Raw genomic sequence first — 13,564 nt, forward strand, 5'->3', positions numbered from 1 at the left:
CTAATGGTGGTTGCCAGGGGCTGGAGGGAGGCAGGAAAAAGGGAGTTGCTATTTAATGACTCTATAGTTGCAGTTTTGCAAAATGAAAAAGTTGTGGAGATCCATTGTATAATGATGTGAATATACTTACCACTATTTTTTAAAATTTTTTTAATGTTTATTTATTTTTGAGAGAGAGAGAAAGAGAGAGAGAGCGTGAGCAGGGGAGGAGAAGAGAGAGAGGGAGAGACAGGATCTGAAGCAGGTTCCAGGCTCGGAGCTGTCAGCACAGAGCCCGATGCGGGGCTTGAACTCACGGACAGCGAGATCATGACCTGAGCCAAAGTCAGATGCTCAACCAACTGAGCCACCCAGGCGCCCCATATACTTAGCACTATTAAACCATACACTTAAAAACAGTTAAGTCAGTAAATTTTGTCATGGGTTCTTTTACCACATTTAAAAATACAAATAATTAATTTAACACATACATAGGCTAATGTGATCGAATGGGGAGCCCCAGGGTCTCAGACACCAAAAGCCCCTCCGTAATGGCCTATTTTCTTACTTAACAATCTCCCTACCCAACTAGAGTGCCTCTTTCAGGTAAAACTATTTTCTAGATAAGATCACTATGTAAAGTGCATACAGATTTTCAGGGGGGAAAGGGATGGTCAGATAACTATTAACATGAATTCGCTTATGAAAAATATATAAGTGAGAAATTAGGACAGAACACTAGATAATATTTGTGGGAGAGGAGGGATCTAGAAAAATTGGAAACATGAGATAACCAAAGAGTACAGACACAGGAGGGGTGAATGAAGTGGGAGTTCCTGAAATAGGAGGCAAGGTCATCAGTACGAATGCAGAAAGAACAGAGGAGCATGCTCACCATGCCATTTGCTTACTGTACAACCAAAGCCTGGTTGGTCCTGTACTGAGACTAAGAACATGGAAGCTGACAATATCAAAGACCAGGACAAATTTCTTGGACTGGAAACCATAAGCCAATTCTAGGTGTTCAAGAAAGATAGACACACAAACAGGTCATATCTGGTGAAGATCCCAAGAGTAGATGGTTATGGCAAAATTGAATGTCTAAAGCCAGGTCAAGATACCATAGGTCTGCAGAGCCAGATGGTGGCCAAAATGAGATACTCAGAGAAGAGTGAAGGTTTAGGAAAGTATACAGTTAGAATAGAGAGCAGTTCTGGAACACCCCTGGCCAGAATGGACTTGGAACTCAGGCAAAGGTATGCTACAAGTGATAGAAACCAAATTAAATGTTTGGGTGTCAAATACTAGAACCGAGGCAAGAAGTCCTGGAAACAGATACAAGGGATGAATGAGGGCTTGATATGGATCAAGTTTGAGATGTGTAAATTAATACCATTCCTATTAAGGCAAGAACGATGCAACAAGGCCCTACAGGTGAGAGTTGCTGTTTGGGTCTCCATCGTTTTTGGCAGGAAGATTCTAGCCCTTTGGTGCAGAAAGAGCTTGGAAAGGAAGCTGATTCTGAAAGCATAGGCTTTAATGATTTACCTTTCACCCATGCTTAGACCAAGATGCTGTTCACTTGGTGCTCTTTGTAAACAAGCAGCCCTCCGTTTTTGCTGTCCTTCCTCCATTCATTAAGCATTTCCCACCAGTGTCTGGATATTCCAAGACAAGAGCCTATATGCAATCTTACGTCTATCTTGGGCATTCCATGAGAAATGGTCTTTTTTTTTTTTTTAATTTGAGAGAGAGAGAGTATGAGAAATGTTCTTACAGCACTGCATTAATAACCTGATTATTGTTGTATACAGCTTTTCTATTCAGTGTAGAGTCCTGTCAAAAATGTGCAAGGGGAACCTGGGTGGCTCAGTCAGTTAAGTGTCCAGCTCTTGGTTTTGGTTCGAGTCATGATCTCATTCTGTGGGATCAAACCCTGCAGTAGGCTCTGCACTGATGGTGCAGATCCTGCTTGGGATTCTTGCTCTCCCTCTTTCTCTGCCTCTCTACTGCTCAGCGCATGCGCTCTCTCTCTCTCTTTCTCAAAAATAAATAAATACACAATTTAAAAATGTGCAAGAGTGATTTAACAACAATTATTACTTCCAAGTAGTATTTATTTAAGTTTACATTTTATTTATTTTTTTAATGTTAATTTATCTTTGAGAGAGAGAGAGTACGTGTAAGCATGGGAGGGGCAGGGAGAGAGGGAGAGGATCCAAAGCAGGCTCTGTGCTGACAACAGAGAGCCTGACTCGGGGCTCGAACCCACAAACCGTGAGATCATGACCTGAGCTGAAGTCGGAGGCTTAACTGACTGAGCCACCCAGGTGCCCCTTCATTTTGTATTGAGCTTTAAAGATAGTAGGAGGCAGGGGGGGCGCCTGGGTGGCTCAGTCAGTTAAGTGACTTCAGCTCAAGTCATAATCTCACAGTTCATGAGTTTGAGCCCCACGTTGGGCCCTGTGCTGAGAGCTCAGAGCCTGAAGCTGCTTCGGATTCTGTGTCTCCCTCTCCCTCTGCCCTTTCTCACCACTTGCTCTCTCTCTCTCTCTCTCTCTCTCTCAAAAATAAATAAACATTAAAAAATTTTTTTTAAAAAGATAGGAGGCAAGTGAGATGACCTGCCTGACTGGCTTACTTAGACTCCAACTGCAAACACAGCCCCCTCGTGTGATATGAAAAGCCAGAGAACACAGCCAGGCATTCCTGGCATCCTGGAAGTTGCCATGAACCAAAGGCAGGGCAGTGTGTATAGCTACAGAGGCAACATTCTAGTTAGTTCAATACAGTACGAGCACTTAAGTCTGGAATCAAACTGAAGGCAAAACAAAACAAAACAAATGCAAACAATAACAAACTAAGAAGGAAAGGATAGCTGAGTAAACTGAGTCAAACATGAAAAGAAATCCTCAAGAGAGAGTGAGTGCAGAGGCCTCCCAAACGCAGCACAGGTCTGAGTGGGTTGGTATATAAGGTTTACATAACGTGGCTCAAGTAGAAGGAAACGTCTAACTTCCTTGAACTCAGATTCTGATAACTAAACTCTCGCCTTGTTTCTTTTAATTTTTTTTAAATTTGCATTTATTTATTTATTTATTTATTTATTTAAGAGAGTGAGCACAATTTGGGGGGCAGAGGGGAGGGAGAAGGAGAGAGAGAATCTTAAGCAGTCTCCACACTCAGCACAGAGCCTGATGTGGGGCTTGATCCCACAACCCTGGGATCATGACCTGAGCCAAAATCAAGAGTTGATCCTTTGTCCGATTGAGACACCCAAGTGCCCCATCACCCTGTTTCTTTTAACTTGGGCTTCATCTTGTTCCCTTATTTCTGCATACCTGATTTAGTCATCTCAGAATCCTAACACCTCTAGACCTGTGCTCCTGTCATCTCTGTCTCTGTGTTATCTCTGGTTGAACTTCAATCTCCTCTGTTTCCTGATACTCATATTCATTCCAGTGTTTTGATTATCGCCAAATGCTTCTATCAGTGAGCTCTTCGAGGCTACCTGGGGACACACCTACCATCCCTCCGAGTGAGATCCCTCTGATGTCAATGACCTGTTTACCTAGTGCCTGTTGTTAGACTTGGCCAGTGTTTTACACTGGTCCAGATGTCCCCTCGTTGCATGATAAATGCTTATTGAATTTAACTTCCTGGAAACTTCCCAATTACCTGCCCTGCTCCAGTGGGTCTGACTCTCCCTCATAAGGTTCTGAGGTTGCCAGGTTCTGGTTTTGACAGTCTTCCCTTTGAGCTTGTTGACTGGTACAAAATACCAGATATAGGACTATCTTTTTTTTTCCAGTTAAATAAATTGTATCATTATGTTACAGCAGAACTTTTATATATACCAACAGTGAAATCTAATACAAGGTAGAAATTCTTGTGGTTGCACATTATACATTATGTTATTTCAAAATTAGGGCCTCCAAGGCTTATTCACTGTATTCAGTATTCTTGCAGACACCATTTGGCAACCCTATCTAGGTTATTCTTTCTCCAACCACAACTTATGAGAGAATATAAAGGAGGTCTATTACTCAGATTGCACTTAAAAAATAAGTTTAATGATAGGAACACCATTAACATCAACAAAGATGTATTGAGCACCTGCTTTTAATGATTTGAGCACACCTTTAAAGTAACTGCAATGATGGCTTATATCTCTACTTCCTAAAGGGCAGGGAAAAAAAACTCTAGCTGTAGCTTCATTAGATGGCTTTCTTTAGAGATGTAGATACATGATGATGATGATGATGATGATGATGATAGATGATAGATAGATAGATAAATAGATGATAGATAGATAGATAGATAGATATCAAAATAAGCACAGACTGGGGTACTGGCCTGGCTCAGTCAATCAAGCATGTGACTCTTACTCTTGAGGTTGTGAGTTCAAGCCTTGTGTTGGGTGTATAAATTACTCAAAAATAAAATCTTTCAAAAAATAAGCAGAGGGGCACCTGGATCGCTCAGTCAGTTACGTGTCCTATTCTTGGTTTCAGCTCAGGTCGTGATCTCACAGTTCATGAATTCGAGCCCCCCATTGGGCTCTGCACTGGCAGTGAGGAGCCTTCTTGGGATTTCTCTCTCTCTCCCTCTCTCCCTGCCCTTCCCCTCCTTACTTGCTATTTCCCTCTCTCTCTCAAAATAAATAAATAAACTTAAAAAATAAATAAAGGAGCCAACATTTTTTAAAAACGCATAGACGTGGTAACCAAAATAAAATAGGAGACTTCTGTTTCTTGGAATATGGAATAGACATACTTCTCCCAATTTCTCCTGCTCAATACAAATAAACACCCTAGATATTATATATCAGACAAACATCAAAAGACAATGAAAGGTCCAGAGAAGAAAAGACACCAGCTAGGATCTTCAGGCCCCAAGGGATGACACAATGGTGATATTCCTGGATATTTCTTTCACTTCATATATTCCAGCCTTGGAGCTAAAGAAGTTGACAACCCATAAACAGCAACCAGTACAGAAACAAATGTCCAAGCAGTTAACTCTGCTCTCTTTAGCCAAAAGAGCAGGCAAGGGGCAGCCTGGAAAGTCAGAAAACTTGTAGACAATACCACTCTATCCCAGCCAAACACCATGGGAAAAAAACGTGACCCTCGTTCCCAGTCCTGCCAACAGAGGTTGACTAGTAGACCTAGACTTACCAGGCTGTAATGAGGCCTCAACATCGCAAACTAGGTGGTGTCAGAGAAGGCCAAGTAGGAAGTCCAGACTTTCATCATAGCTGGCCAGCGATGGTCCCTCCTCCATTCCCCATTATGTCAGTGGAGACTAGTGTGGGGACCCAGAGCTTCCACCCTCATGTGGCAGTAACAAGGAGCTCCCAGCTTAGGTGTAAACAGAAGTCAAATGGAGAACCTGGACATCTACTGCCACCTGAAAGTAATGAAGGAGCCATACCACTTGCTCCACTACACAGGTCAGAGAAAGCCGGCAAAAACAGAAGGTTTAATAAAAGCGTACAGGCACCTGGCTGGCTCAGTTGGTAGAGCATGCGGCTCTTGATCTCAGGGTTGTGAGTTTGAGCCTCACGTTGGGTGTAGAGATTGCTTAAATAAACTTAAAAAAAATCTTTAATGAAGTATAGCGTCTCATAAAATAATATGAAAATGCCCAGACTTTGACTGAAAATCACTTATCATATCAAGTACCAGGATGGGGCATCTGGGTGGCTCAGTCGGTTGAGTGTCCGTTGCTTGATTTCAGCTTAGGTCTTGATCTCAGGGTCATGAGTTCAAGTCCTGCATTGGGCTTTGCGCTGGGCATGAAGCCTACTTAAAACAAAACAAAACAAAACAAAACAAAACAAAACAAAATGCAGCCAGGATGATCTCAAACTGAATGAGAAAAGACGATCAATAATTGCAACACTGAGATTAAAAAGATGTTAGAGACGTGCCTGGATGGCTCAGTTGGTTAAGAGTCTGAATTTGTCTCAGGTCATGATCTCACAGATTGTGAGTTCAAGCCCCGTGCCAGGCTCTGTGCTGATAGCTCAGAGACTGGAGCCTGCTTCTCATTCTGTGTCTCCCCCTCTCTCTGCCCCTCCCCCTGCTCGCATTCTGTCTCTCTCTCAAAATAAAAATAACCATTAACAATTTTTTAAAAAGATATTAGAAATACCTGACAAAGATTTGAGAGCACCTATGACATACAGCTTCAGCAAGCAATTACAAGCATATTTGAAACAAATGAAGAAAGAGAAAATCTCAGAAAAAAAATGAGACATAAAGAATTAAATAAACAAACAGAAATTTTAGAACTTAACATATAATAATCAAGATTAAGGGGCACCTGGGTGGCTCAGTTGGTTGAGTGTCTGACTCTTGACTTTTCATCTCAGGTCATGATATCATGGTTTGTGAGATCGAGCCCTACGTCAGGCTTCACACGGACAGCATGGAGCCTGTGTGGAATTCTCTCTATTCCTCTCCCTCTGCCTCTTCTCTGCTTGTGCTGTCTCTCCCTCTTTCTCAAAAATAAATAAATAAACTTAAAAAAAAACCTCAGTGGATGGGTTCAACAGCAGAATGGCAAGAACAGATTCCATGAACTGGAATTCCAAGAAAAGAATCCATGAACTGGAAGATAGAACAACACAAATTATCCAATCTGGACAACAGACAGAAAATAGACTGAGAAGAAAAAGAACAGGTGTTTAAATACCTGTATACCTATAACATCCATGTCATCAGAGCCACAGAAAGAAAAAAAAGTGGGAAAAACTAAAAAAGTACTCCAAAAAACCTGAAAGTGTCCCAAATTTGGCCAGAGACACAAACCTACAAATCAGATTCAAGAATCATATTCAGACTCCAAACAAAACAAACTGAAATGAAGCCCACACAAAGACACATCATTGTTAAATTGATGAATAACAAAAAGAAAGGAAACATCTTGAAAGCAGCTGAAGAAAAACAAAACCTTGCCTTTGGGGAAAAAAACAATTTGAATAACAGCTTATTTCTCTTCAGAAACCATGGGGGCCAGAAGGAAGTAGCACGATGTTTTACATGTTTTGAAAAAAAGAATTGTCAACCCAGAATCCTATATCCAGCAAAAAAAATCTTTGGGGAATGAAGGAGAATCAAGACATTTTCTCATGTGGGAAAACTAAGAGAATTTGTTGCTAGCAGACCTGCCCTACAGAATGGCTAACGGGGGGCACCTGGCTGGCTCAGTCGGTGGAGCATGCGACTCTTGATCTTCGGGTTGTAAATTCAAGCCCCACATTGGGTGTAGAGATGGCTTAAACGATAAAACCTTTTTTTAGAGAGAGAGAGAGAGAGAGAAAGAGAGAGAGGGCATGGGGGAGGGCCAGAGGGAGAAGGAGAGAGAAAAATCTCAAGTAGGCTCCATGCCCAGAGCAGAGCCCACATGGGGCTTGGTCTCACAACCAAGAGATCATGACCTGAGCCAAAATCAAGAGTTGGACCCTTAACCAACTGAGCCACCCAGGTGCCCCAAAATTAAAATCTTAAAAAAAAAAAAAAGAATGAGTAATGAATGTTCTCTAAACAGAAATGTAATGATAGAAAGGAATTTTGGAATATCAGAAAGGAAGAACACAGTACACACAAATAATATGGCTAAATACAATAGGCTTTATTTCTCCTCTTGAGTTTTCTGAATTATACTTAATAGTTAAAACAAATTATCACATTGTCTGTTGTAATTCTAAAGGTATACAGAGGAAGTCTTTAAGACAATTATAAATGGGGGAAGATAAAGAGACATAAAAAGAGTCAAGTTTCTATCCTACCCTCAGACTGGTAAAGTAATAACCCTAGTAGCCCATGATACGTTATGTATATGTAATGTAAGACTTAGGATGCCTGCTAAAATGTATATACAAAGATATACACCACAAAACACTACAGATAATCAACATGGAATTCTAATAAATGTCCAAGTAACCTACAAGAAGACAGGAAAAGAAAACAGAAAGTTGAAAAACAAAGAAGAAAAACAAAAAACAAACAACATAAAATGGCATATTTAAGCCCTAATGCATCAACAATTAAATGTAGAGTCTGAATACACCAATTAAGACATAGATTGGCAGAATGAGTGAAAAATATGGAAATATGCTACCTAAAAGAAACATAACTCAAATATTATGATATGGGCAGATTGAAAGTAAAAGGATGGAAAAATTATAGTATGCAAACATTAATCAACAGAAAGTAAGGATTACTATATTAATATCAGATGAAGTAGACTTTATTTTTTATTTAAAGATTTTATTTTTAAGTTTATTTATTTTGAGGCACAGAAAGAGAGAGAGAGAGAGAGTTGGGGAGGGGGAGAGAGAGAAAGAAGGAGAGAGAGAGAATCCCAAGCAGGCTCTGCACTGCCAGCACAGAGCCCAATGTGGAGCTCAAATTCACAAACCATGAGATCATGACCTGAGCCAGTCAGACATTTTACGGACCGTGCCACTCAGGTGCCCCTTAAAGATTTCATTTTTAAGTAATCTCTATACCCAATGTGGGGCTCGAACTTACAACCCCAAGAGTTGCATGCTTTACTGACTTAACTAGCCAGGTACCCCAGGTAAAGTAGACTTTGGAGCAAAAAAAAAAAATGATCAGAGATATAGAGGGATATTATATAATGATAATAGGGTCAGACACCAAGAAGAATAACAATCGTAAATGTTCATGCACTAAAGATAGCTCCAGAATATGTGAAGGAAAAACTGAAAGAACTTAAAGGAGAAATAAACAAAGGCATAATTATAGTTTGAGACTTCCACAACTGTACCTCAACAATTGATAGAACAACTAGCCAGAAAATCAGCAAGCATATAGAAGAATTCAACACCATTAACCATCAGGATCGAGTTGACATTTATAGAACACTGCACACAACAACAGCAGAATACACATTCTTTTTCAGGCATCCACAGAACACATAACAAGATACACACACACACACACACAAACATATCCTGAGCCATAAAACAAGCATCAACAAATCTAAAACTACAGCATATGAAATAGTTAATAATATTGTAATAACTTTGTATGGTGACAGATGGTAACTACATTTGTGGTGGTAAGCATTTTGTAATATATGGAATTGTCAAATCACTATGTGGTACACCCGAAACTAGTATGATGTTGTATGTCAACTATACTTTTAAAAAATTGAAATCGTACAGAAAGGGTTCTCTAATCACAGTGAAACAAAATAGAAATCAATAATAGAAAATGTTCAAGCACTTGGAAACAAAACACACATCTAAACAATTCATTGGTCAAAGAGGAAGTCTCAAAGGAAATTTTAAAATACATGAAACTGAATGAAAATGAAAATACAATATATCAAAATCTATAGAACATAGGCTAAGCAGTCCTGAGACAGTTATTTATAGCACTAAATGCTCACATTTTAAAAGAAGCAAAGTCTCAAATCAATAATCTGAGCTCCCACCTTAAGAATCTACAAAAAAAAATCAAGCGCCTGAGTGGCTCAGTCAGTTAAGCATCCAACTTCAGCTTGGGTCACGATCTCACAGTTCATGAGTTCAAGCCCCGAGTCAGGCTCTGTGCTTACACCTCAGGGCCTGGAGCCTGCTTCCAGTTCTGTGTCTCCTTCTCTTGCTCTGCCCCTCCCCTGCTCATGCTCATGCTCATGCTCTGTCTCTCTCTCAAGAATAAACAAACATTAAAAAATTTTTAAATAGAATTTAAAAATTTAAAAAAATTTTAAAAAAAATTAAAAAAAAAATTTAAAAAATTTAAAAAAATTTAAAAAAAAATTTAAAAAAATTTTTTTAAGTAGAAAAATAAAAGCAACATAAACACTAAGCAACAAGAAAGAAGGAAACTATAAAGGTAAGAGCAAAAATCAGTGGGATTAAAAACAGGAAAACAATCAAGAAAATCAATGAAACAAAGACCTGGTTCTTCGAAAAGATCAATGAAATTGACAAACTTCTAGGAAGACTGACAAAGCAAAACGAGAAAATACAAAAATGACCAATATCAGGAATGAAACAGGATATCACCACACACCTTGCAGACATTAAGGGATAAGAAGGGAATACTACAAACAAGTCTACATACATAAATTTGGCAACTTAGATGAAATGACCAATTCTTCAAAAAACATATACTCCTAGATATTAGAAACGAAGAAATCCAGCTGCTAATATACGTAGATGGAATGAACATCTATGTAGAAAACGCCAAGGAATCTACAAAAAAAATTCTAGAAGTGATAAATGAATTCCGCAAAGTCACAGTATACAAGATGAACTTCCAAAATTCAGTCGTATTTCTATATACTAGCAATGAACACATGGACAACAAAATTAAAAGTACAATACCAATTATAATTGCTCACAAAGAAAAGAAAATTTAAGTGTGAATCTGACAAAATACATACAGGACACATGCCAAAAACTATACACAATGCTGATAAAGGAAAAATTTTTTAATCTAAATAAATGGAGAGACATACTGTATTCCTATGTTGGAAGTTTCAAAATTGTAATGATACCACTTCTCCCCAAATTGATATACAGGTTTAATGAAATGCTTATCAAAATCCCAGGGAGATTGGTTTTTAGATATAGACAAGATTAATCAAAAACTTAACCTAAAATTTATATGGAAAATCAAAGGAACTAGAATAGGTGAAACAATTTTGAAAGCCAAGAATAAAATGGGAAGAATCAGTCTATTAAAATTTTAAGATTTATTGTTGTATTAGTGTCCCACTGCTACTGAAACAAATTACCATACTTTAGTGGTTTTAATTAATTATTTTAAATAAGTAAATAATTTAATTAATTATTTTTTAGAGAGAGAGGGTGTTGTGCAAGTAGGGGAGAGGTGCAGAGGGAGAGAGAGAGAGAGAGAGAGAGAGAGAGAGAGAGAGAGAGAGATTGAGAATCTCAAGCAGGCTCCACACTGAGCATGGAGCCCAACTCAGGGCTCAACCCCATGATTCCAGGAACATGACCTGAGCCAAAATCAAGAGTCAGATGCCCAACTGACTGAGCCACCCAGGCACCCCAAAAGATTTTATTTTTAAGTAATTACTACACCCATGGTGGGGCTTGAACTTACAATCTCGAGATCAAGAGTTGCACACTTCACCAACTGAGCCAGCCAGGCACCCCATGAATTTATTATTTTATAGTTCTCAAAGTCAGAAGTAATAAATCAACTCATGGGGCTAAAGTCAAGGCGTCAGCAAGGCTGTGTTCCTTTAGGGGGCTCTTCAGAAAGAATCCATTGTCTTGCCTTTTCAGCTTCCAGAGGCCACCTATATTCATTGGCTTGTGACTTCTTCCTCCCAATAGCATTTACTCTCATCTCTGCCTCTATCATCAAATCTCCTCACTCTGATTGTGACTCTCCTGCCTCCTTTGTAATTATGTTGGGCCTACCTGGATAATCCAGGATAATCTCCCCATCTCAATATCCTTATTTTTTTAAATTTTTTAATGTTTATTTATTTATTTGTGAGAGACAGACAGACAGACACACACACACACACACACACACACAGAATAAGCGGGGGAGAGACAGAAAGAGAGAGGGAGACACAGAATCCGAAGCAAGCTCCATGCTCTGAGCTGTCAGCACAGAGCCCCCATGCGGGGTGCAAACTCACAGACTATGGGATCATGACCTGAACTGAAGTTGGATGCTTAACTGACTGAGTCATCCAGGTGCCCCTCAAGATCCTTAATTTAATCACACCTACAAAGTCCTTTTACCATGCAAGGTAACATAGTACAGGTTAGGATATGGACATCTGTAAAGGGCCATTATTTAGCCTCCAGACTACAGTAATAAAGACTATATGGTATTTGCAGAAGGATAGGTACATACATCAATGGAACAGAACAGAGGAACCAAAAATATGCCCAATTGGTTTTTGACAATGGTGTAAAAGCAATTCAATGGAGGAAAGATGGCCTTTTCAATAAGTGGTGCTAGAGTGGCGTCTGGGTGGTTCAGTCGATTAAGCATCCGACTCTTGATTTCCCCTTAGGTCATGATCTCACAGTTTGTGAGATCGAGCCCCGTGCCGGGCTCTGCACTGACAACACAGAGCCTGCTTAGGATTTTCTGTCTCCCTCTCTCTCGCTGTCCCTCCCTTGCTCATTCCTTCTCTCTCTCAAAATAAATAAACTCTTGGGGCACCTGGGTGGCTCAGTTGGTTAGGCGTCTGACTTCAACTCAGGTCATGATCTCAAGGTTCATGAGTTTGAGCCCCACGTCAGATTCTGTGCTGACAGCTTGGAGCCTAGAGCCTGCCTTGAATTCTGTGTCTCCCTCTCTCTCTCTGTCCCTCCCCTGCTCATGCTCTGTCTCTCTCTGTCTTTCAAAAATAAATAAGCGTTTAAAACAATTTAAAATAAATAAATGCATAAATACATAAACTTAAAATAAAAATAAATGATGCTGGAGCAACTGGACATCCAAAAACAGAAAAAGAAAAATGAACCTTAACTAAGTCTCACACCTTATACAAAAGTTAACTCAAAAAGGATTGCAAAGAAAAATGCGGGGGGGGGGGGGAGGGGGAAGGATCACAGACTTAAATTTAGAATATAAACTTAGGGAAAAAATAGGAAAACACCTTTGCGGTCTAGGGCTAGGCAAAGAGTTCTTGGACTTGACACCAAAAGCATGATCCATAGAAAGAAACATTGTTAAATTGGGCATCATCAAAACAAAACTTTTGCTTTGCACAAGGCCCTGTGAAGAGGATGAAAAAGTAGTTACAGGTAGGAGAAAATATACACAAAGCACCTATCTGACAAGGACCTAGTATCTAGGATATATAAAGAACTCTCAACACTGAACCCTAAGAAACAAACAATTCCATTCAAAAATGGGCAAAAGTCATGGACACGTCACCAAAGAGGATATACAGATGATAGACCAGCACATGAAAAGATGTTTAACATCGTTAGCCATTAAAGAAATGCAAATTAAAATCAGAACACAATACCACTACACCCCTATCAGAATAGTTAAAATAAGAAAAATAATGCCAACATCAAATGCTGGTGAGGAAGTAGAAACACTGAATCACTCATACGTTGCTGGTGGAAATGTCAAGTGGTAAAACCACTCTGGAAAACAGTTTGGCACTTTTTTTTAATAAAACCAAATATGTAACTACCACATGACCTAGTGGTTGCACTCTTGAGCATTTATTCCAGATAAACAAAGACTTATGTTCATACAAAAATGTGTCAATGAATGTTTAGGGCAGCTTATAATAAATAAGCCAGAACTAGAAACAACACATTTGCCCTTCAACTGGGGAATTTTTAAACAGTTTGTGGTACATGAACATCATCGAACTCTACTCGGAAATAACAAGGAACAATCAACACATACGAAAACCCAGGGGAGTCTCTAGAAGACTTACACTGAATGATGAGAGCTAATCCCAAAGGTTATATATACTGTATGATTTCACTTCTATAACATTCTTTTTTTAAATGTTTATTTTTGAAAGAGAGAGAGACAGAGTGTGAGGGGGTGAGGGGCAGAGAGACAGAGGGAGAGAC

The sequence above is a fragment of the Neofelis nebulosa genome, chromosome X (assembly GCF_028018385.1).
Source record: "Neofelis nebulosa isolate mNeoNeb1 chromosome X, mNeoNeb1.pri, whole genome shotgun sequence".
Lineage (NCBI taxonomy): Eukaryota > Metazoa > Chordata > Mammalia > Carnivora > Felidae > Neofelis > Neofelis nebulosa.